This window comes from Coturnix japonica, chromosome 1, assembly GCF_054131305.1.
Source record: "Coturnix japonica strain WE chromosome 1, WE-NBRP24, whole genome shotgun sequence".
Classification (NCBI taxonomy): Eukaryota; Metazoa; Chordata; class Aves; order Galliformes; family Phasianidae; genus Coturnix; species Coturnix japonica.
The window spans coordinates 60,726,005-60,748,085 of record NC_140663.1 but is presented as its reverse complement, the minus strand read 5'-3'; the positions used below and the strand labels follow the sequence as shown (position 1 = coordinate 60,748,085).

The 22,081-nt window shown below is 41.3% G+C and overlaps 2 long non-coding RNA genes across 3 annotated transcripts; one reads left to right on the top strand and one right to left on the bottom strand.

Annotated features, from left to right (window-relative positions):
* Positions 1 to 2,390: 2,390 nt before the first annotated feature.
* On the bottom strand, positions 2,391 to 21,857 carry LOC107317071 (uncharacterized). Of its 2 annotated transcripts, none has more exons than XR_001556719.3 (3): positions 21,727 to 21,857; positions 6,041 to 6,102; positions 2,391 to 5,378 (listed from the first exon to the last, which is right to left on the bottom strand). It is a non-coding gene; the product is annotated as an uncharacterized LOC107317071 (long non-coding RNA). The 2 variants fall into 2 exon arrangements; XR_001556718.3 differs by lacking the exon at positions 21,727 to 21,857 and adding an exon at positions 19,454 to 19,577.
* On the top strand, positions 18,904 to 20,164 carry LOC146762455 (uncharacterized). The gene is made up of 2 exons (XR_014944167.1): positions 18,904 to 19,025; positions 19,220 to 20,164. It is a non-coding gene; the product is annotated as an uncharacterized LOC146762455 (long non-coding RNA).
* Positions 21,858 to 22,081: the final 224 nt, after the last annotated feature.

The window sequence follows — 22,081 nt, the reverse complement described above, 5'->3', positions numbered from 1 at the left end:
GTCTTCTTGCTTCTGAAGGAAGGCTGAGCCATCCCAGGACTGGGAACCAATGTGGCACTTGTCCCCAGGCCCCACTGACTTATGGGTGTGCTTAAGAAATGCTACCACATGCAGTTTGAATCCATCCGATGTGTCCAAACTGGAGAAGGGAGAGTTGCCCTATGCTGTGTAGATGTAGCATACGTGTTTCTGACGTGACACTGTGCAGGCTTCTGCTTGATTTGGCCTGACTGGAAGATACATTCTATAGCCAATGATTTTTAAGGAGCAGAGACTGCACAGCCTGATGGAGAATGTAGCCAAAGAGTCAATGAAATCCTCAAAAGTTTTCTTGTTGGAACTACCCCACTCATGACTGGCATGGGCTTTCACCCATCTACTGCAGGTACCATAGATGTGTTTGAAAGCCTTATTCACGACAGTGGAGAAGTCACACGTGATGAGTGTTCCTAAGCACGCTGCCAGTACAGGATTCTGGGATTCTCTATGGCCTTGTTTAAGTTTCCTAATTATGTTTTAAAAGGCTAGATAATTTTGGTGGCATTCTCCATGTGATTTTTTGTGGACAGGGAGTGGCTACTCACATTCACAGATCAGGCCCAATGTGATAATGTCAATCTATTTACACTATCTCTTCCCAGTAGGTCCTGTGTGCAGGTTAGCAGTCCTTTATAACCAATAATCCTGTAAGCGACTGATAAGCACAAGGAATGTGAACCCCATAGTTTGACCTCCCTGCTTTTGCATACAGAAGCCAGCCTGCCCCTCACCCAGCACAGAACAAAGCATGCCCAGGCACTTCTGCAGCAGGCTCAGAGCTCATCTGTGAGGTTTTACATGCCTGTAAAAGCATCACCTACTAGTGATGCTAAATCTCTCTTTGTGTCATGTATCGACTTAAGCTTCGTGGTACAAAAGGATAAAGATGCTGAGGCAAATACGTCTCTGTAGGAGATGTACTTCTTTCCACAGCATGTTTGCCAGGGAAGGCCCACCTGCCACCACTGCTGCTGATGCGAGGGGCATGAGAAGAATGATATGCTTAACCAAGGCACACGGATGGGGCAAGATGAAGAGTGAAAGCCTGATGATGTGAAAGGTGTGTATAGCAATGTATCAGCATAAGAGCTGACAGATACATTTTTTATCAGGAAGACAAACACTGAAGCGCAGCTCTGCTTTTTGTCAAGAGCAGTTCTTCACAAACAAGGAATGTCACTTAGTGGCTTTTGAAGAATTCTTCTGAAATGCCTATGGAGCATCTCTGCTAGCAACGCTCGTAAATCTGTTTGAGTCCCAGGAACGGAAGATGATATAGGACTGCAAAATGTCATTGTGCAAATAGCATAGTTCACAAAAAAATAAGACCCTGAAGACTGTTACCTCTGTCCTCACCCTACAGTTACAGAGAGGGAATGACTGTGGAGCACAGTGTTTAGGACACCATGGAATGCAGCTGGCTTCCAGGCAGTTCTCAGAACACCTTGACATACGTAATTAGCAAGGATGCTGATCTTTATATAGGGCTTGTGGCTGTGAAAAAATAGAACAAAGAGATTTCTTGTAGGTGGGCAATAATCAAGGCAGTAAAATCATTTCTCTCTTCTCTTTTGCTTTTTCTGTTATATTTTTTATCCTAGAAACAAATCAATCCCCATTTCTACCCAGTTAGTTCACTTAACTCACATTTTCTTTACAGCAAAAGCAAGTAATGCAAGATTATTTTATGTTCCTTCTTGCTGTCTACTCTTCCATTTCATTCTTGCTGTATCATCTTAAAGCTAGAAGATCTCTTACCATTTCAAACAGATTTCAAGAGCCTACAGTCAGTCTGACAGAAGGCAGCAGGGAATGAGCTTAGCTTGCTCTTTTTCCTCAATAGCTCTCTTTGAGATAAAAATTCCCCGTTGCCACATAGATTCCTAAATGAAAGAGTAATTTCTGACTTGCTCTCATGAGTCATTTGATTTTCTTCTTTAGTTTGCACATCTTATATTTGTCCTGCTCCTTATCATCAGTATCATCTTACATCACTCTTGTATTTTCATCAAAACTTCCTTTTTAGCAGAGAAACACTCCTTAGAAATAGTCCATATCTAAGTTTCCCCAAGCTTAGAGAGTGAAATCAGCCTGAAATTTCATTTGTCTGTGAAGCTCAAATAAATGTTTTACCAGAATTTTTAACAAAAATCTTAAAATTAACTTTATTCCTTAAAAAGATACGATCATATTTGCACCCAAACTTTCCAGTTTATGTCCATCCTTTACACCTTAATTACAAAAATACTCATTGACTGAAGGCAGAGAAAGAATTAGTGTCATAGTACAATCAAAAACAGAGATTGTGTATGTAGGCGTGAACAAACAATAGTTGGAGTGCATTACAGAAATCTAATTCAGCTGACTTTAACTGAGTCTATTCTGTTCTGCTCTTTCTTTGTTTTAGGGAGAAACAAGATAAAGGCTGGCTAGGTGAGTACAGAATTGTATCACATACATTCATATGCAGGAATCAGTAAAATCCTATTCAAAAGCTGTATTGTGCAAGACATTGCATAGAGACAAACATAACTCCTGTTTGGTGGCGCATTAAAGGCAAAAGGGAAGAAAAATCAATTTTTACAGAGGTAAATCTTAACATAAAGCACGGTGATGTCAGTGCTGAGTCTTCCCATTGACTTCCCTTGATTTCAGAGCATATCTGTCCATACGCATGTATGTTTGCACACTTACACACACACACATACACACAAATGTTCCACCTACATTTATGTTTATCTTAGACACAGGTCTTGGAGTGACAGCAGCTGTGAAAAGTAGAGTACAGGATCACACTGAAACAGGAATCCAGGCTTTAGTTGGCAATGAAATCAATACCTACGTTGTTTAATTGCTGCCTTTCTCTTCGAATGTGTGCACAACTAACAGTTGTACCATGACAGAAGCAGGTAATGAGGGAAGATCTGTTTTGAACAGAAGCAAAAGAGACTGTAGAAATAACTTCTTCTTATAGAGCAAAACAGGCATGCATTTTCATTTAAACAAGCTGCTCTATGGAAAGGAGAAGGTACACAAATCCTACGCTCAATGCATGAGCTACAACGGAGAAACATTGCAAAGCAGAGTTTTAGCTGTGTGGGGGCAGGGTAAGAATGCATCTTTTCTTTAGCAGCATTTCAAGAATAGTTACGCATTTTTTGAAGTATTTTGCATGGCATTTAACCTTAACAGATGCTATTGTCTTTATCAAATGCGCTTTTTCAAAGCAGGCTTCTTCGCTGCTAAACTTGTTATAACGAAAATGCGGCAAACAAATAGCTCAGATGCTTGAGGAAAGAAGCCAGTGCCACAAAGTCTAATGCTGGGAGGACAGTTTTCAAGCATAAGCACAACAAAGTAGCGTGCCCTATCCCCAAACATAGAAACTGACCACAACGGGTGTGTTTGTGTCTATACGAACTGCCAGGCACCAAATTACACACTTGATTTAGCTCTTTCTTGTGAACGCTGATGTCTTCTAGCCTACTACATAGAAGGCTGGCTCCTATATAAAATAATAGTAACTTTTACCTAAATCCTACTTCCTAGCCTGTTCCAAGCTTTCCCCAGACTAACAAGAGTAATATTAAGCCCCAAACCCAGACAAAACTACAGCTAACAAATGCATTCTGTCTGCTTAGCTCCCTTACTTCATTTAAATTATTAAATAAAATATAAACCTGTGCAGCAGTTTCTACATTGCAGGTTTGCTTTTTACAAAGCTCATACAACGTGAATGTAAGGAGTCTGTCAGAATGTGCTCTACTTCAGACACAGACACAAAAGGGAGTAAAAATTGGCTCAGAGCACAGTGTACATCAATGGCTTTGAAACCTCTTTTTGTGAAGGGATTCCTATAAATGACATATCGAACTGCTTTTTGCTCATTTCAAGGCTGTTTTGGTTTGGTTTGGTTTACTGTCAGACTAATGAAAGTGGTTGTGCTGCTGTTATCCATTTACAAATTGGGGTACGAAGAAACGAGGCAGACTGTTTATACTTCCATATTCAAATTGTACGTTCTACTTGTACTGAAAATGCATAACTTGAAGGTTGAATCCACAACAGAGGAGTCCCTATAAAGGAAGGCTGCACATGGTTAACTGGTACTGGTTATATAACATCTTGCTTGCAGATATTTCCTTTTGCAGACTCTAATGGGAGATGAGGCTAGATCAATGTTTCAGTTTATCTAAACCACCAGAGTTTACAAAGGAGAAAAAGAGTGGGTGGGAGGAGAGGAAAAGGGAGGGGAGGCCAGGGGAAAAACAACAACGTTTCAGCTATTGTCTATCTGTGTTCTAAATACAGGATTCTCTGGTATACTGATACATAATTCATGCTGGCAATTTCATACCTTGGAAATACTTTGCACAGACATGATGATGTTACACTTATTTTTCCTCCACCTCCTTTAATAAACAGTGCCATCAGTTGATTTTCCTCTTACCCTGAGTCATTTCCTCTTCCGTCGCTTCAAGCTCTTTTAGCCTACAAGTGACACTAACCACCTCTCCACCATGGAAGTCCTTCAGGTCTCTCTCAACAGCAGCCAGCTCACAGCAATTACTTGTTACTGTTTGGGGAATCTGTTGTGACACTTGCCAGGGTGTGAATTTAGTTCCTGTGGTCTAAGTGCCCATGTGGATGCTCATACTCTGTACTGAAAGAGCCTGTTTGTGGTTTCCAAAGTAGCCTATGCTAAAGCCACATGGACTCATCCACATGAAAAAAATAGTACAGAGCAGCTATTCCTTGCTATGTATATAGAGGCTGCTATTCCAGCTCTACACTTCTGAATTAAATATTGTATATTTTTATAAAACAAACAAACCAACCCTATTTTCTATTATCTCTTCACTGCTACCAACTGCCAGCAACTTTACCTGACTTTATAAAATACGATTTTCTCTGATTTCCTTACCTTTTTTTTTTTTTCACACACATTTCCAAACACCTTCTATGAGTGATGTGTTATAGACTTTACTGTAATACCACAAATAAAACACAGCTTTTTTTTTTTTCTTTTAGCCAAATTAACGCTGATGAGATGTTGCTATGGAAATTATTAAAATACAAACAGCTTTAATCTGCAGCCATTGTGATGGGAGGAGGGGGGGGAGAAAAGACAAATACATCCTTTCCAGCTCTGAAAATCAACCAACCAACCAATCAACCAATCAGCAGGGCTCTTGAAGAGAGCAACTGCAGATCCAGTTTTTCCTCTGATGTGTCCTTTTATTCTCCCAGAGTCCCATCTGGGCACACTTTGAAGGAAGTGAAAACTGAGCCAAGTTTTCTGCGGTTCTCATGAGGCAGCAGCATTTCAGCAGGCAGAGCTGGAGGAGTCAAGCAGGCAGAGTCAGTACACAATTAGGGTGCGTCTGGAGGAAGGGCTTTGGGATTTGGAAGGAGCAGAGTGTGCTGGTGGGAAACAGGCTTTGGATGGGTAGTGGGGATTCTTGGAGACCAAAGTTGTATTTGCATGGGTTAAATGGAAATTTCCAATTCAGTAAGTCACCAAGAATTAATTAATGCTACTCTCCTATCAATTATCTTTAGCTTCCATGTCTTCATTTGTACTGTTAGAAATACGGTAGATCGGTTCAAAATTGCTTGTGGGGCTCACAACAGATTTCAAAGGGCTTGCTGCAGTAGGAGCAAGGAGTGACTGCAGGGGTGCTGGGGCTCCCCAGGAGCTGCTACAGCCACGTACCTATGCACAAAGCAACTCATTAATAAATTCACTGACTTCTGAACTGAGAGTTGAACGTGAGCCAGAATAGTGCATGGAGCATAGGAGGTGTGGTAAGAACAGCTTTATGTGCTGGCAAAACTCCAAAATGTTGATTTGCCCTCCAGGAGTCTCAGAGACCTGGAGAGTTAAACCTTTGTCCCATGGGGCTAGGATTTTATTTGGGGGGAAAAAAAGGAATAATATGAACTCCTGAACAACAAGTTAAATGCTGCTGGTGCTGGAATTGCTCAGGAGTCCACTTACCACTGTTTTTGGCAACATCATCGTGACTTAGTTTTCATTATTTCACTTAAAGCATGGAAGACCTTTGGAGAAAATAAAGGAATGATAAGTTGCCTTGAGTTGTTTTTAGGTTCTAGAGCTTTATCTTTTAACAACATGAGTTATTACCTATTTTTAAAAAGCATTTGTTTTTATACCTGGCTTTTATATACAGCATTTCAAGAGTTGGGAGGGAAAAGGGAGAATGACAGACATTTTATCCTGAAATATGGAGGAACTGTGTGAACTTTGGCTTAAGGATGTTCGAGTTAATTTCTACTTAGATGATAAATCTATTTGTCATGGATTTGTAACTTGGCTATAGAAGCACGCTTGAAGACTCGAATCTTGGCAGCTAAAGATTTCAGGTCAGGAGAATATTTTTAGCAATATTTTATTTAAAAGAAGAAAAAAGAAAAACATAGAAGGTTGTTTTGAAGTGTAGGAAGTTAAAGAGAGAGTTGAAGAAAGCATGGGTTGGGGCACATATTGACACCCGTGTTTTGTTGTTGTTTTCTTTTTTTTCTCCTACAGAGAAACCAACAAAACTCCATCTCATCTGCTTCTAGCTTGACGGATAATGAAAAACAGTTCAGATGTATCCTTTCCAAATTGCCCACAGCCCTATTTCATATTCAAGAGTAAAGAATCCATCTCAGCTAATAATTCTTAAACATTGGACTCAAAGTAGCATTGTGAAAATTAATGGCTATGTTAAATGAGCAGATATTCAGCTCATATGCAATTCACTGTAAATTCAGGAATGGCAAGAAAACTGCATCAATTCAGACATGCAGAAGTTGTGGATAGTAAATGTATATTACACTATCTCCCTCAAAACACATGACTAATCTAATGATACTGAAGTAGTGAAGCAATTAAGTAAATTAATACATCAGGAGGAATGAAAAACCAATGACAGGACACCAGCGAATTCAGCATGCCACGTACAACAAGCATTAGGACAACTTTAGTCAAGCATACCAGGGCAAACACTTTGCCACAGAATCTTTGGTTTTACAGTTTCATTTAACCTCAAAATTACAGAGGGGCTGAGTAATCCTGCCAGGATTTGAATTAGTGGTTCCAGGGAGACTGGAAGCTAAGCTGCAGGTAGAGCTAAAGAGAGTGGTCAGAAAAGGTGTGGAGCAGGCAGAGCAAACAGGAATGTCCATTTCTGGACCTTAACTTACACCCTCTTGTTTGCTCCTCCTGCACAATTGCCTTTCTGTTACTCAGAGTCCCTTTAACATATTGGGTCAAATTCAGCTCTGCCTCCTAGCACTAACTTCTTTGTGTTGAACCTGCAGGGCAAAGGGCTGTCCTAAAGGAGAAGCTGGCAATATCTTGATACCAAGAGCAATTCAACTGTGGTGTTAATGGTGTAAAGATGGTTCATACAGCTCGTTTCCTGTGTAGACTAGGAAACTTTTTAGGGCACTGCTTGGATCAGTACCTTCTAAGGTACTTCTTGCAACAGAATCACCCATATGAGACTAATTAATCCCAGCCCCACAAAGTTCTAAGGGGAGGGAAAAGTTGGCTCTATTTACCTCTTGCAACAGGTTCTACATTCAACTCAGCTCTGAGATGAAGACCAAGCTAACTAAGGTGGACAAATCAGCAGCTAAGTGCAACTCTCACTCTTATGCACTCCAGAGATTGCTTTTTTGTGTGTATCTTCAGGTATTTTACATCCAGCAATGACTTCTGTAGACCCAATTGCTGCCACTAATTTCACTTGTCATCACTGAATCATTTATTATCCTCGAATAAGCGTCACTTACAAATTAGCTCTGTAGTAACTCTCTTCATATCAATAAGTCCATTGAATACTTGGATCAGATTACTAAGGTCTATTGAGAGTGCTATTTCACATGAAGGCTGTACCAAACCAGCAGCTAAAAGGAAAGTCTTAGTCTCTGCTCCTCCACCCCTGCTCCTTCCACCCTCATCCTCCCCTGCTCTCACTTCTCTGGCTCTTTCTCCTGGGTCTGGGTTCCCCCCTCTGTGCTGACACACCCTACTAATGATTTCTGCACATCAACCCTTCCAAGCACACATCCTTTGCACAGTATGTCACATAGCACACCTCCCATTCAGAACAACGGGCCCTTTCTTCCAGCTTCTGTCCGGTGAAACATCTTCGTCTATACACCTAGCCACAGCCCAAAATAGAGTAAGGAGGGGGATGGCTGGGCCAGGTTTGGGCTGTGTTTTAATAGGCTGGGTTTCACGTACAGCAAAGCTGTGGAAAGCATTAGGATCTTTGCAGCCTGCTAGCAGTTAGCAAGGTAGCTACCCTTAAGGAGGTTGATACGTGCATTCAACTTAAAGCAGAAGGTATTATTCTGCTAACATCATTTAGGCGGAGAATTTCACCGCTCAGCTATTTCTGTGAGCCTTTGCTGTACCACTGGAGTTTTCAGAGACTGAACCTAGGTATTATATAGTCCCTCTAGCTTTAGCACTAGAGCACCTCCCAAGTATTTAAAAATAGAAGTTACAGTAACAATCTCCCTTTCTTATTTGGCAGCCAAGAGGAGAAATACTTGGTGTAACTTATACGTTTGTTCGCATGTTCATGGGTGGGAGCAAGTTATTTGTTGATGTGTTTGTGGGAAAAAATAAGTTTGTCTCAGCAAGTTAAAATGATTTTAGAAAAGAAAATGATGACTCCAGTGGCAATTTTACACGTATGCATACTGCAACTCAATGAACTGCCTTGTGTCCCCCTGGATTTCTGAGGCTTCGCCTAGAGGGCTAAGGTGTGGTCAAGGCAAACTAGAGCACTTTGTTCTTGTTAATTAGCTGTTGGGGTCTCCACAACATGAAGAACTTTCCGTCCCCTCATTTCTGCTTCTGGGCAAAGCACACCACTACTTCTGAAATGCTTCAGTCCTCTGGAAAGCTTTTTTAAACACTCCAACAGCCCACCCATGTCGCATAGACATCAACTGTTTATTTGCAGAAGCCTCTCTCTAATAGGAAAATGGGCTGCTTCACTCCACACCCTTTGTCAGCCAGGGCAGCTGACTGCCATAGGATGTAGTGTCTATCAAGAACCAGGTCCTTGGATCCCAGATGTGTGTATACGTGAAATATGGCCCTTGGTTCACACATCTATACATTCAGGAAGGGCACACTTCAGACTGAGGTCATGACATCACTGAGTAAGGCAAAGAACATTCTGAATCTTCTCAGGTTATCAGTCTATCAAGGATAAAGAGCAGAAGGTGGCTGAGCCTGGGTAATCTATGGGAAATGATTAAATCACTCTCTGGAAAAATTAAAGATCAATATTTAGTGGGGATGGGAAGGATACAGAATGGAAATGAAAAACTTCAATCCAGTCTGACTCCAAACATAAATTGGATGTAGAAACTGGGGTACATAAAGCTAGAATGCCTTCTCAGAGTTAGACTATCATACATGATCTAAAGACACAGGATGTCTTTAGTCACTAAGAGTGAATGTCCAATTTTCTTAGCTTGTCAGCTAGATGTGGGGAGAGAGACAGAGCAAGGGGCATTTGTTCCATGGATGTGTTCCTAAATAAAGTAGAAAACCTTACTTTTCTCTCCTTTCTGTCTCCTATTCAAGGAAAAAAGAAGAAAATTAAAACAAACAACATGCTGTTTCTTATCGTTACTAGATGATTTCTTTGCATAAATACAAATTTTAACACATTCTTCCACAATACCTGCATCTTTTTGCTTCCTGAAGCTCTAGATTTTCTGGGGTAACATCCTTCAACCAACACAAAACTTTGGCAAAAGGAGCTTCTTTAAGTAACACTCATTACAGACTTGGAGGGCTGAAAATGGCCAGAGCTGCTTTTTCTCCCTGGGAAAGTAATGCAGGTAATGTGGCACTATGTCATAGCCCTTTGAGAGATGCAAGATACCATGCCAATAGGAGCCTCCCTTGTAATGCAGTCCCCCATGGACAGATGATGCAACAGGTGAGCTGCTGCTGCTGTGCTGCTGGATGCCAATTTGCCTCTGTTGCAACATCTCCTACTCTGGCTGGATCTTTGTCTCTGTTCCCACAGTTCCACTCACCTCACCAAACCTCATTTCTGAGGCTTCCCGGTGAGCAGCTGCTTTCCTCACCCCTGGCTTAGAATAGCTTAAGCCTCCCATGATGCTTGCTTTGAATCCAGTCTCTTCAACCATACAGCCAGCCAAGAAAGCTAAAGATGCTTTTGTCTATCCCAAATCATGGATCATGGCTGATCAACAAGGAACAAACCTGACCCAACAGCTTTTATATGGTCACGTGCAATTAGCAATACACAGAGTTAACTGTGGCTTTTCTTCACACCAACAATGCCTCTATGTCTGAATAACTCCCTAAAATTTTCAGAGCCTCGTTCATTGACTCCTCGCACATTCCAGCATGTTAAATCAGGATTTGTCAAGCTGGTATTAAAGGAAGCAAATCACTTCTCATATCACTGTCCTGAACTAACATGTTCTGCACAAAATCAGAATGGTTGTGGCTGGAAAGCATATCTGAAAATCATCTAGTCCATACATACCCAACCCACTTGTTTTACGTTTTATTGTTGCACCCCTTGTTGTTGCTTTAATAAAAAAATATATTAAACAAAATAAAATCAGCGTTACTTATATGATTAACTATATAAAACATATAATATGTGGCCCAAGACAACTCCTCTTCACTCAGTACAGCCCAGGTAAGCCAAACAGTTGGACACTCATGACTTGTCCAACCCTCTGCTCAAAGCATGGTCACCCAGACTCAGGGTGCTCAGAATCATGCACAACTGAGTGTTGAATAGCTCCAAGGATAGAGATACTATCTCTAGTGCAATCTGTTCTCATGTTTGATCACCCACACTGTAAAAAAAGCTTTTTTCCTGGTTAAAGTAGAAAGCCTGTACCCATTTTCTCTTGTTCTGTCACCAGATACTACTTGAAAAGGCCTGTCTCCATTTGCTTTATATCCTGGGTGACCAATGTTTTGGCTTGCCTGGGCTGCACTGAGAGAATAGGAATTGTCTGAGCTGGCGTTTTGGTTGTTGCTGAATGATGGGTGTGCATCCAGGGCTAGGCTGGGCTGCTTGGTGGGGAAGATCACTTCCAAGATGGCATGGCTGCAGGGGTTGGGCGACAGTAGTTGTTCTGGGCAGCCCTGTCGGTTGCTTTATACCCTGCTGTCAGATATTTATACACACTGATAAAAACCTGTGGAGCCTCCTCAACCCAGCTCTCAGCTTCTCCTTATATGACAGATGCTCCAATCCCTTAATCATCTTAGTAACATTTTGCTGGGCTCACTTCCATTTTTCCACATCTTGCTCATGCTGAGGACTCTAGAACTGGGCCAGAAAGGATGGATAACCCCCTTTAATCTGCTTGGAACAATTTTCCTAATGCAATGATAGAGGAGGCTCTTGCCTTCCTTAACGCAAGACACATTGCTGGCTGAGAGATAACTTGTCCACTGATCACAGGTCCTTTTTGACAAAGCTACGTCCATCTGATTAGCCCTTAAACTATATTGATGCACTGTGCTATTCCTCCCCAGTTAAAATATTTTGCATGTCACATATGAGGTACAAGATCTTCTATTCCTTGAGAAAACAAACCAAACAAATCTTAGGGTAAACAGAAGCATACTTTCTCCTTTGGTAGAATTTCCCCAGTGTTTCCTCTGTGACTGTGCCCCAGGTCCCTGGAAGAATACTGCTTCTTGGAATCGTGTTTTATGTTAGCAAATGTGCACACTATAAAAAACACAGGAAAAACGAAGACCGGTAATGTTCCCTCTCTGTCAGTGAAGCACTAAAGCTCAGCTATCACTGCATTTATCAGGAATAGACTGTGATTCATGCTAACTGGCAAAAAAACACATGTCCTAGTTAATTCTGCTACAACCATAAAGATTTCTTCCACAGCTCTGGGCTTCTAACTGTTATGATTGATTCCAACCACCAGAAAACACTTGTACATAGGCTCCTGAACAATGAGACATAAACAGGCCAATAGGGATCACCGGAGAACTCTTGGAAATCCTGTGGAATGCTTTTCCTGAGCTGTTGGCACAGTAGCAACATTCCAGGATCCTGATTTTAAGACTGTCACTCATGCCAGTAGCGTATACGTTGATGTTAGGCCCTTACCTTACAGCTGCCTTTAACATAATCAGGTAAAAGCAATTCAGAGCATTTACATGCAAAATCCAAAATCTGTTATGTGTTGTAAAGGCTTACAAAGGTAGAAGTGACAAAGACAGAAAGAAAAGCATTTGTCCCAGGACCAAATCCTTAAGTCCTCCCCTGCCTTCATAAGCTGATAAGCTGCAGATCCACTCTTAACCTACTTGATCAGGACTCGATCCCCTCTGCACACTCCTGCCCTTGGACAGTATTTGCAGGCAGAATAACCACACAGGCTCTTTAGCTTTACCTTTGTTTAGGCTTTGGCTGGAGCCTGGCTTAGATTCATGTCTCGCACTTCTCCCCTATTGACCCTGCTTTCAGTAATGATGGATTCCTATTCAAGATCTGGTATCAAAGTTCATTAACTGAAATTGTAGAAATAGAGCCAGCATTATGTGCCTATATTTAAATCTTGGTACCTCTCTGTTGACAGGAGTAGAATGTTGCCTTGATTCTCCCTCCCTTCACATATCTGCAGTGGCATAGCTGGGTAAGATGTAGAACATTTTACTCAAGATTTTTTTTTTTCCCTTGAGAATAATAGCAATAGTGAACACTTCAATAGCATTCTTCATTCACGATATGCCTTACTAGCACTAATATGATTAGCTAACATTATTCTCACTCCTCCTTTCCCCAGAATTGCCTAAAACAGACAAAACAACACTCCAAAGGAAGTGGTAGAGTCAGTGGCACCCAGTCTGAATGCTGCTCCCTCTCTGATACAAGCAATATACGACACCCCCCACAAAGTACTATTATTGCAGCTGCGATTTTGTAAACACATTTTTTTTATAACAGCTTTTGTTCTTTATCATCCAACACATTGAACAAATAGCTTCTGGGAAAGGAACACGCTCGTGTTTACCTTTGCTTTACGTGCCACCATCAGCGCTATCCAAAACCCAGACAGACATGAAGCAGGTGCCAGAGTCGCATATTTGAGTCATCTTTGGTAAAGGCTGACTCATAATTACAGTGAACACACAGCCTGTTTTCAGGTCTTTGCGTAGAGGTGTAAAAAGCAAATGTCACATTAGAGAGAGGAAGGGAAGTAAGGTTTGACAGTAAAAATAGGTAATGGTATTATTTCTAGAACATTTTTTTTTTTATATAGCTTATTACCCCTAGACCTTACATTAATTAGTTAAGCTTCTCTCTGCACTCCCTATAGAAATACAGCTGAAAAAAATACAGGTTTTTAGAGACCTGTTTCACAGTCATCCCAGAAAAATAAGAGCTTCCATTTAAGCAATAGAAAGTTACTGTGGAACAAAGACAAACCATATCAGCTTAGACAGAAAACAGCTGATCCAAGGCTATGTCAGGTATATGTGGGTCTTCAGTATGGAAGGCTAGCTCACATTGTGGTTATTCTACAGCCTGCTCTGTTTGCTGTCATTACAGAAGATGGTCTCTGTCTTTCCCAGGACACCTTCACGTTTAGAAAGGGCTCTTCATTCACTAGGGAACAGGGAGGAAAATGAAATACAATGGGCTTCTCAGAAGGCAAATGAGCATAGAGCCCTTTAATTTATTCAGTGCAAAGCTTTCCCTACCTTTGGACTAGCAGCATTTCTCCCCACCCCCTTCCCTTCTTTGTGCAGCTGGCAGCTGGGACCAGCAGCTGGAGTCCAGCTGCAAAGGTCATCACCACATTAACCCCTGCTGGTCTCGCTTCCTACACCACAGAGACCTCGAAAAACCTGGGCTAGGGAGGTCTGACTGCAACCCTGTGAATGTGTACCAGATGACTTGCCCTAGCCAAAGCACTGTGAAGAGTATACCTTCCATCACAAGGAGCTCACGCTGTACTTTTAACCATAGCAGCACATTGTCCAAGCACTACAGATCACTGTTATTAAATAAAGGAAATACTACTATTCACCACTGTATGGAAATGTAAGGCACAGGAAGCTGTACATAAACACCCTAGACAGACATAAAAATCAGTAACCAAACTACAAACAAACAAACAAACCCAACAAAACACAGGTCGCCTGCTCTGAGCTCCTGCTGCCTCTGTACTCCTTGCTTATCTCTTCTGCATGTATTGCCTCAGACATTCCAGAATCTGAGTTTTGTAAAAGTTGCAGGAGAGAGCTCTGATTACTCAAAAGGCAAGAGCAAAAATACAGATTCACACGCCACCCTCATTTCATCATTCCCTCTCCGAAGGCATAGTTAGCAGTATAATATCTACTCAGCCCTCCTCTGCATACCAGCTAGCTTCCATTAGCTTAACCCTTGAACGCTGATCAAAGAACCCACCTATGAACAGACCTGCAGCAGAACAGTCTCCTTCCAGTGAAGCAAGAGCCACTTCCATTCACTATCATTATTATACCAAATCAGTTCCCTAGGAGACAATCTAATCAAGTGATCAGTTCACTCAAAGAGGTTTATATTAACGTTTTGTATGGTCCTGTCCAGCCAGAATAGTACATTGCCAGCCAAGTTCTGGCATGTTTGAAGGACTGAGAAATAACATATTCCAAGAGTAGCAATTCATAAGGTTTTTTGGCAGCTAAGGCCCAGGATCCTGCAATCAAAAGTGAACAAGCAAGCTCCTACACCTATAAGCCACCAGTGATCTCAGCGAAATTTTGTACTGACTACAGTTCTTGCACATGTGTTCTCAGCTATTACACTGGAGCTGCAGACTGTAATTCCTAATTTCTAGCTTTCATACAGTAGGATGCTGCCATTACCTATGTTTCCTATGTAAAATTTATCTGAAGACCACATCAGTCTCCTGACCTACACCATCATCTTCACTTTAATTAATACTGCAACCAATAACAGAATAATTTCTCCTATCATAAAATATTCCATGGAGAAAGAATCCAGCATTTTATCTCCTAGGTTTAAACACATCACCACAGTTTGGTTCTACATAGCTCTACATTGCACCCTCACAATTCTCTTTAGATAAGCAAATTACCTTTGTGCCCTGTGTGGTACTGGAAACATGTACAGTACTCAGTTCTAATGATCCTATGATGACTTCAGTGGAGTAACGCAGTGTGATTCAACATCAGTGTTCCCAAATCAATTGTCCATGGTCCATAATCTTTGCTGCAAACAGCCTGCTCTGTAACTAAGAAAGCAGAAAGCATTTTAATGCCATAAGTTTCACCCTTAATACCTTCAGATTAAGTTCAAAGTGGTGAAAGAATTTTACATTCTTTGTTTCAGGCTCATATCAGACTGTACATCAAGGCACTTTCCTTACTCTAGGCCACCATAGTGCCCTCTGATGTTTTTTGTCTTTGTCTCTTCACAGGACTGGCCCAGAGTTCAGCATACATTTGAAGAGCTGGAGGACTATATCTCAAGGAGTAGGCAAATACTCTCCATGTAATCTCTGCCCTGTTCTGCTCCTTGTTTGGCACATACCAATGTTGGCAGCAAGGCAGAGGAATGGTAAGCAGCAAGTGACTGCTTTAGTTCCCTCTCACAACACAGGACTCCAAAGAAAACCATTTCTACTATGTGAACAGCTTCAAAGACATCGGGAGACTGGGGAGGGGACAGTGTCGGGGAGGGGTGAACCGTTCTCTTTGTTTCTCATTTCCACCCTGGAATCAAAAGTATCCATTCTTTTCTTAGTGACCAAAACTGTAAGAAACACTCCAAAGGCATTTTCCCAGTGCCCACCCCCAATTAAACCATGCTAATGAATGCCTCCAGGTGCTAGAAGGACATTGAAGTCCCTGTGAGAGAACTTCTCTGTGATGTTCTCTCCCTTGTGTCTAAACTATTCTTTTAAAAAGGCAATTATTAAAGATAGGCCATACTTTTCATTTGCTACTGTTTCCATTTAGAAATGAAACACATGAAAAACTGAAGATCAGATCGTCAATAAATAAGCATATGGACTAGGTTCTCTGTATAATGACAAGTTAACATGATGAATAAGAGCATTTAATAAAATATTCATCCCTACAATACTTCAAAATCTCAATAATTCTGTACACTTTGCCCAACTAAGTTAAAACAGTGATGTTTTCAGTGTTCTAGCAAAATACTCAGAAATAATGACTGTATAAATAATAACGCTTAATCAAAAGCTCCTTCTGTTGATACTTCTCAAAGCCAAGGTGGTAACGTGTCCAGTTGCAGACCATGTTGTAGCATGTCCACTCCAAGCTGACTCTCACCGCCAATGATGCAGCAAAAGTCAGCCCTGATGAGTGAATTAGCGTTGACACCAAGTGATAGAGATTCAGTGGAAATCTCTTGACAGAAAGAATAGATCCACCCGTTTGTGACTGCTGTAGAATTGCTTTGGAAGGAAGAGACCATCTAAATGACCACTATAGCTACTGAAAAAGAATTAGACACCAAAAGATGAAAGACTGTAGAACAGAAAAACAAACATTAAAGAATAATCTCAGTTTTTGACACGGTTCTGCTTTATTCTTTAACCCTGGGGCATCAATGTTTGGATTTCGGAAGTCCTCAAAAGCACTCAGTATTCAAATCCTAGGTTCTGATTTGAATTAACTCTTATTTTGAGACTGTTTTCTCTTATCATAGGCATAAGTACATTTTCACTGTATAACGCCCCACAACGACTAGCCTGCCCTTTCATTTGCTGTCTGTATGGATATGGAAAGAAAAACAAAACAAACAAAAACAATCCTTTCAATTTAGATCAAACATTTTCTTTCCTTTTAATTAAAAAGAAAATAGAAGAAAAAGAAAACAAAAAACAAAAAACCCCAACACCTCAGGCAGTTTTTTCCTTCCTAAACTTGCTATTCTGTTATTTTGGTAATTCCCAAAACAAAAACCAATTTATTGTTTATTCTTCAGTTAACCTTGAATGAAATCGAAACATTTAACTCTTCCAGCACTTTTCCTACATTTGAATGGGCATATCCACTGAATTCGGAAGCAAGCCCTTCCCTCACCAAAACTACATTCAAAGAATGATGGATGGATGGACGGATGGACAGAGGGAGGGAGGGAGGGAGGGAAGGAGAGAGGGGAGAATGGATGGATGAATGGATGGATGGATGGATGGATGGATGGATGGATGGATGGATGGATGGATGGATAGATGGATGGATAGATGGATGGATGGGAGGGAAGGTGGGAGGGAAGAAGAAAGAGAAAGAAGGAGGGAGGGAAGTCAGCTTTACTCAGCCTGTGATCCAAAGTGAACCAAGTAGAAGACACACTAAAAATACACTGCTTTTCACTGCAGATGTGACAGCCAGTATGCTAGTAAATTAACCTCACAATGTGACAGCAGACATTTTCAGCAGTAACTTGCATAAAGCATCATGCATTTTACAGAGAAAATGGATATTGGTCAAGACCACAGGTTCATGTCCTGACATTAAGAAAATAAGCTGTTTTTTTATTACAGTCTTTCACACACAATCCACAGAACAGCATCTTGCCATCTTACAGGTGGGCTGTTTCAACAGCCCTCGATTTGATTTTGCAAGCTTCTTTCAAAGGCCAGTTCATCCCTAAGCACCTTTATGCACTGCCTTAATTCTGCAGTAGTGGAAACCAAGGCATCACAGGTTCTAATCACTTGCCCAAGATGAAAAAGTAAATCTGCAACAGCCCAGCAATAAAGCCCAAGAGAGTCATGAGATAATGATAGGAATTGTCAGCATATCATTTTCTCATTACTTCACAGTTTGATGAGGGATAACACATTACAGAACCACAGCTGTCCATGTGAAATTGTCAGCCTTAACTTTCTGTGTCTGTGAACTGCTTACTGAAGCAGTTAACGGACTTCACTTACAACCTTGTGGTTTCACTTCTGTATTTCATGTCTATGCATTTTTTTTCCAAGTGCCAGCATTTTTCTTCCAACAATACCTAGTAAAGGTATTGTTTGCTATAGTATGGGCTGAAAGGGAAATAGAAATTGTTCAGTTAATCTCTTTATCAGTCTGTACAGCTTTTTTGTTTGTTTGTTTTATTTTTGTTGTGAGCTTCTGCAAGTACTAGAGATGCCTGGGCACTTCCTTGGTTGTGCATGTGAACATTTGCAGCAAATGAATTTCACATTTGACTGTGAGCCAGTCAAGAGAAGAGTCGGTCACACAAATCAGACAGTTCTCTGCTCTGCAATAGGTGCTTTTCTTTCTCAGTGTGATATTCCACACAGGTAGTTGAATGCAGCTTTCATCTGTTTTGCAGAAGCATCTTTCCCCTGACCACTAACGACATTTCTCTAGACTAGTCTATGGTTCTCACTGGTAGTGTTCTGCACTTCTGAGAACACTTGGCCAAATTAATTCCTGGCAAAATTCTAACTTGTTTTGCAATCAAGCAATTACACCCGAAAAGAAGAGGAAAGGAAAGAAAACCCTAACAAACAAACAATAAAACCCCTAAATCCCAGTTTTGATCACTTAATAGCCAAAACCAAGCACATGGTTCCATTTTGGGTTTCTCTGGGTACCATGGGCCACTAATATATTCAGGGCTGTACCAAGAGTGGAGCAGAAAGACAGCTATCTCTGGGCGAACAAAGGCACAAGATGGAGAACTGTCATGGTTTTCCACATTCCACATCTTAACATCATGTAGTGCACTGGGAGTTAAAGGGTTAACATTCCAGGTCTGGGTGCCCATCCCACAAGAGAAGAACTACTACCTCCCCCAGAGGACTGTTTGCTGTTCTGTTACCATTTCCGCTCAGAGGGAGAAGATAAATACCATCCACAAAACATTTTCCACCCTTCCTTTTTGACCTCAGCAGTGTGTGTACTCCCTAGGTCATCTTGCCTCAGCATTAGAGTAAGCCCTTCAGCTTTTGGACACCCTCATTATATTTGATTTATTAGCTTCAATTCTAATTATACTGTATCACAGCGTGCTATCTTGCATCCCAATATCTTATTTAGTAAAATAGTTTGTTTCTCCTCAGATCATTGCCACTGTTTTGCTTTTGGGTCCATCTCTCAACCCCTTTTCCTGTTTCCCTTTTCCAGGCCATGGATCCCTCTACCTTGCTTGCCATGGAACCAGGCCAAACCAGCCTGTAAACCACTGACAAGAACAAAACACAGCAGATCTCCTTGAATTTTGGGGGATTAGTGGGAGACCTTGCAGGCTGCTCCAGTGGTCCTAGGAAGGGAGGCTGCATTGCTTTTGTGCTCCAGAAAGGAGCATTCCTTGCTGAAGTCCTGTACCCTGAAAACAGCAGACTGAAAATCCCTGCTTACTGGATCAATAGGAAAATGACATCAGCCATATCTGATGAACCAGGAACCTGTGCGTGTAATTTTACAAAGCAAGCTATCAGGTTCAGGCTTTGGAGCTGAAGGTTTCCTCTCAGCAACAGCAATTCACCTGCAAGATGCCAAATGAAAATGCACAGAAGTGGATCAAATGAAAGTTCTGATACCTCATCTTCAGGGGCTTGTTCCCTGAGCAGATCAGACTGGGGCAACTGTGCAAGTGTCCAAGGGATATTGTGGTGACATCTTAGCCTGGTGTACTTCCTGCTCCATTTGAGTTCTAACTTGCTCTCTAAAGCTTACATGGGAAATAACCCTCAGTCCCATCCAGGGAATGAATTTGCTGGTTCTGGCTTTCAGCTCTGTGTGTAGCTCCAAGCCTACAGCCCCAAAGCACAGCAGGATAACTACAATCTCTTTCATGGCGGAGGTATAAGCACGGTGTCCCTTGACACTGGAAAAATAGCTTTGAACCAGGCATTTGAAAATGCATTTCTGTACTAATCTACAGGATTCCTCATCCTGGAGAAGTCCAAAACTTCTGCTCTCTGGCAGACAGCGCATATGTAGGTAAATGCTGAGGTCACCAGCAAAAGAGTGTAAATTACTGTAGTCTGAAATGTGGTAACTGACACCCAACCTTACCCAGCGGGTTTCATTTTAACGTTAAATAAATGAGCCCCAGCTTTAAAAACATGTTAAACAACAACACTGGCATTCATTTACTTTTGTTTAGTGGTACTGAAAGCAAATATGAAAAACTTATAACACTATATATCATTAGCTGATTAAACACTACAACAGTTACAGCAAAAAGCTCTTTCTAAATGCCATCACCCAGGTCTGCTGCATGACATTCAGATTCTTCTGCTCCAGTGCATGCTGAGAGCTCCTTCAGCCCTTCAGCAGAATGTGTAGGCTTTTCCAAGAGTCACATAAACAATATGAGATCCTAACTAAGCTAGTCTTAGAAGGAATTAAGAGAAACAAAGCTTTTTGCAAACAACACAATTGATTTAATGGGCATGAATACATTTACAAATATCATACTCAATTTCATGCAAATGTCATATCAGTACTATTGACTTTATCAGTGTGAGATCTCTCACTATAGATCTGTAAAGCCAGCTGTCCCACTAAGGTAGGAAAGGCCAAAGAAGGAGTGCTTTTGAACAACGCACTTGGTTCTGCTGCAGATTGACTGGGTAACTTCGGGACAGCTTTCAAAAGCCATCTGGAACTCAGAAAGTTACATTTTTGAAGAAATCCATGTGTTGTAACAGTTGCTTTCCTTGCTAAGTACTGAAAAATGTGAACCACTAGATTGAGGGCACCGTCAGCCAAGCTTCTCCTCTGTTTTCTCATCTATAATACAGACACAGTATTATACGGCACTGGATTTTTATCCTGCAGTCCCTTATTGAGGGGAAGGGGGGTGAAATTATGCCAGGAAGATTATTTTGTGTCTACTTAAAAGAGAAACACTTTGCAAATCACAGTTCAGAGATTACTGTGTGGCACATCCTATAGACAGTAATGTAGGAGGAAACTAAATACAAGATCTTTAATTCCAATACATGCTTATACAAATGTTCTATTTCAAAACTGCCTCTAAATTATTTCAAGAAAGCAGAGAATGTTCACTCCCCAAAGTGTTAAATTATGCACAGGATTCAGTTCCAGTAAAATACCCATTTTGATGCTAAATTTATTTTTCCCTCCTTATTAATTGCATGTGCTGAAAAGACCACGAAGTCCACAATAACCTGAAGCCATTTCACTGAATGCTGTAAAGGTCATTTAAGAATGCAGCATAATGAATAAGCAAGACAGTTCTTGCATTATGACATGCCACAAGGCCTGGATGACACACCTTCTGTACACTTTGCTGCCCGCTTCTTTCCTGAGTGCGGTACTTCATGAAGGAGCAATTTTGGTCTGCAGACTAATAACGCAAGACAAGTTGCCCAGGTTGGAAACATGGGAGGAGTCACCTAGAAGAATGTAGCTGGCAAAGCGCTGGATTAATAATTAACAAGGTGAACAGGAGGAAGAAGAGAGAAGCCTGTACTGACAGTCAAGTTTAGGGCTACCTTCAGGAGGCCCAAATGCTTTATTGGAATGTTCCTCTGGAGTATACTTTATTCAGCTTAAAAAAAGCCCCATCATTTGGATTTCCATTGCAAGTGAAAAATACAATCACCTCCCACAACAGCTCCACTGAGCTGACCTTCCCTTTGGGATATTACCCTGCATACCTGGACTCCTCCAGTTCCTTGAGCCCGCTGAGCAGATGGCAAGCCAAACTCACAACTCAAAGTCCAGTTCTTGAACTCTGACTCCTTTTCGCATGCTCAGATGCCCTCAGACCCAAGGCTGATAGACACAACTCAAGCTGGTATGAGGAATGAAAGACCAGTGCAACTTAAGGGCTGAAAAATTCACACTAAAGTAGTCTGAACACTATTCCAAAGAAGGCTTGAATACTCCTTTTTGCAAAAGCCAGCGTAACAGTAACCTTGCCACAGGCCCCACACTGCTTTAATTCTGCCAATGCAGTTTAAGCCAGATCACTTGTACGTTGAGAGAATCCCTAACTTAAACATTTGCAAG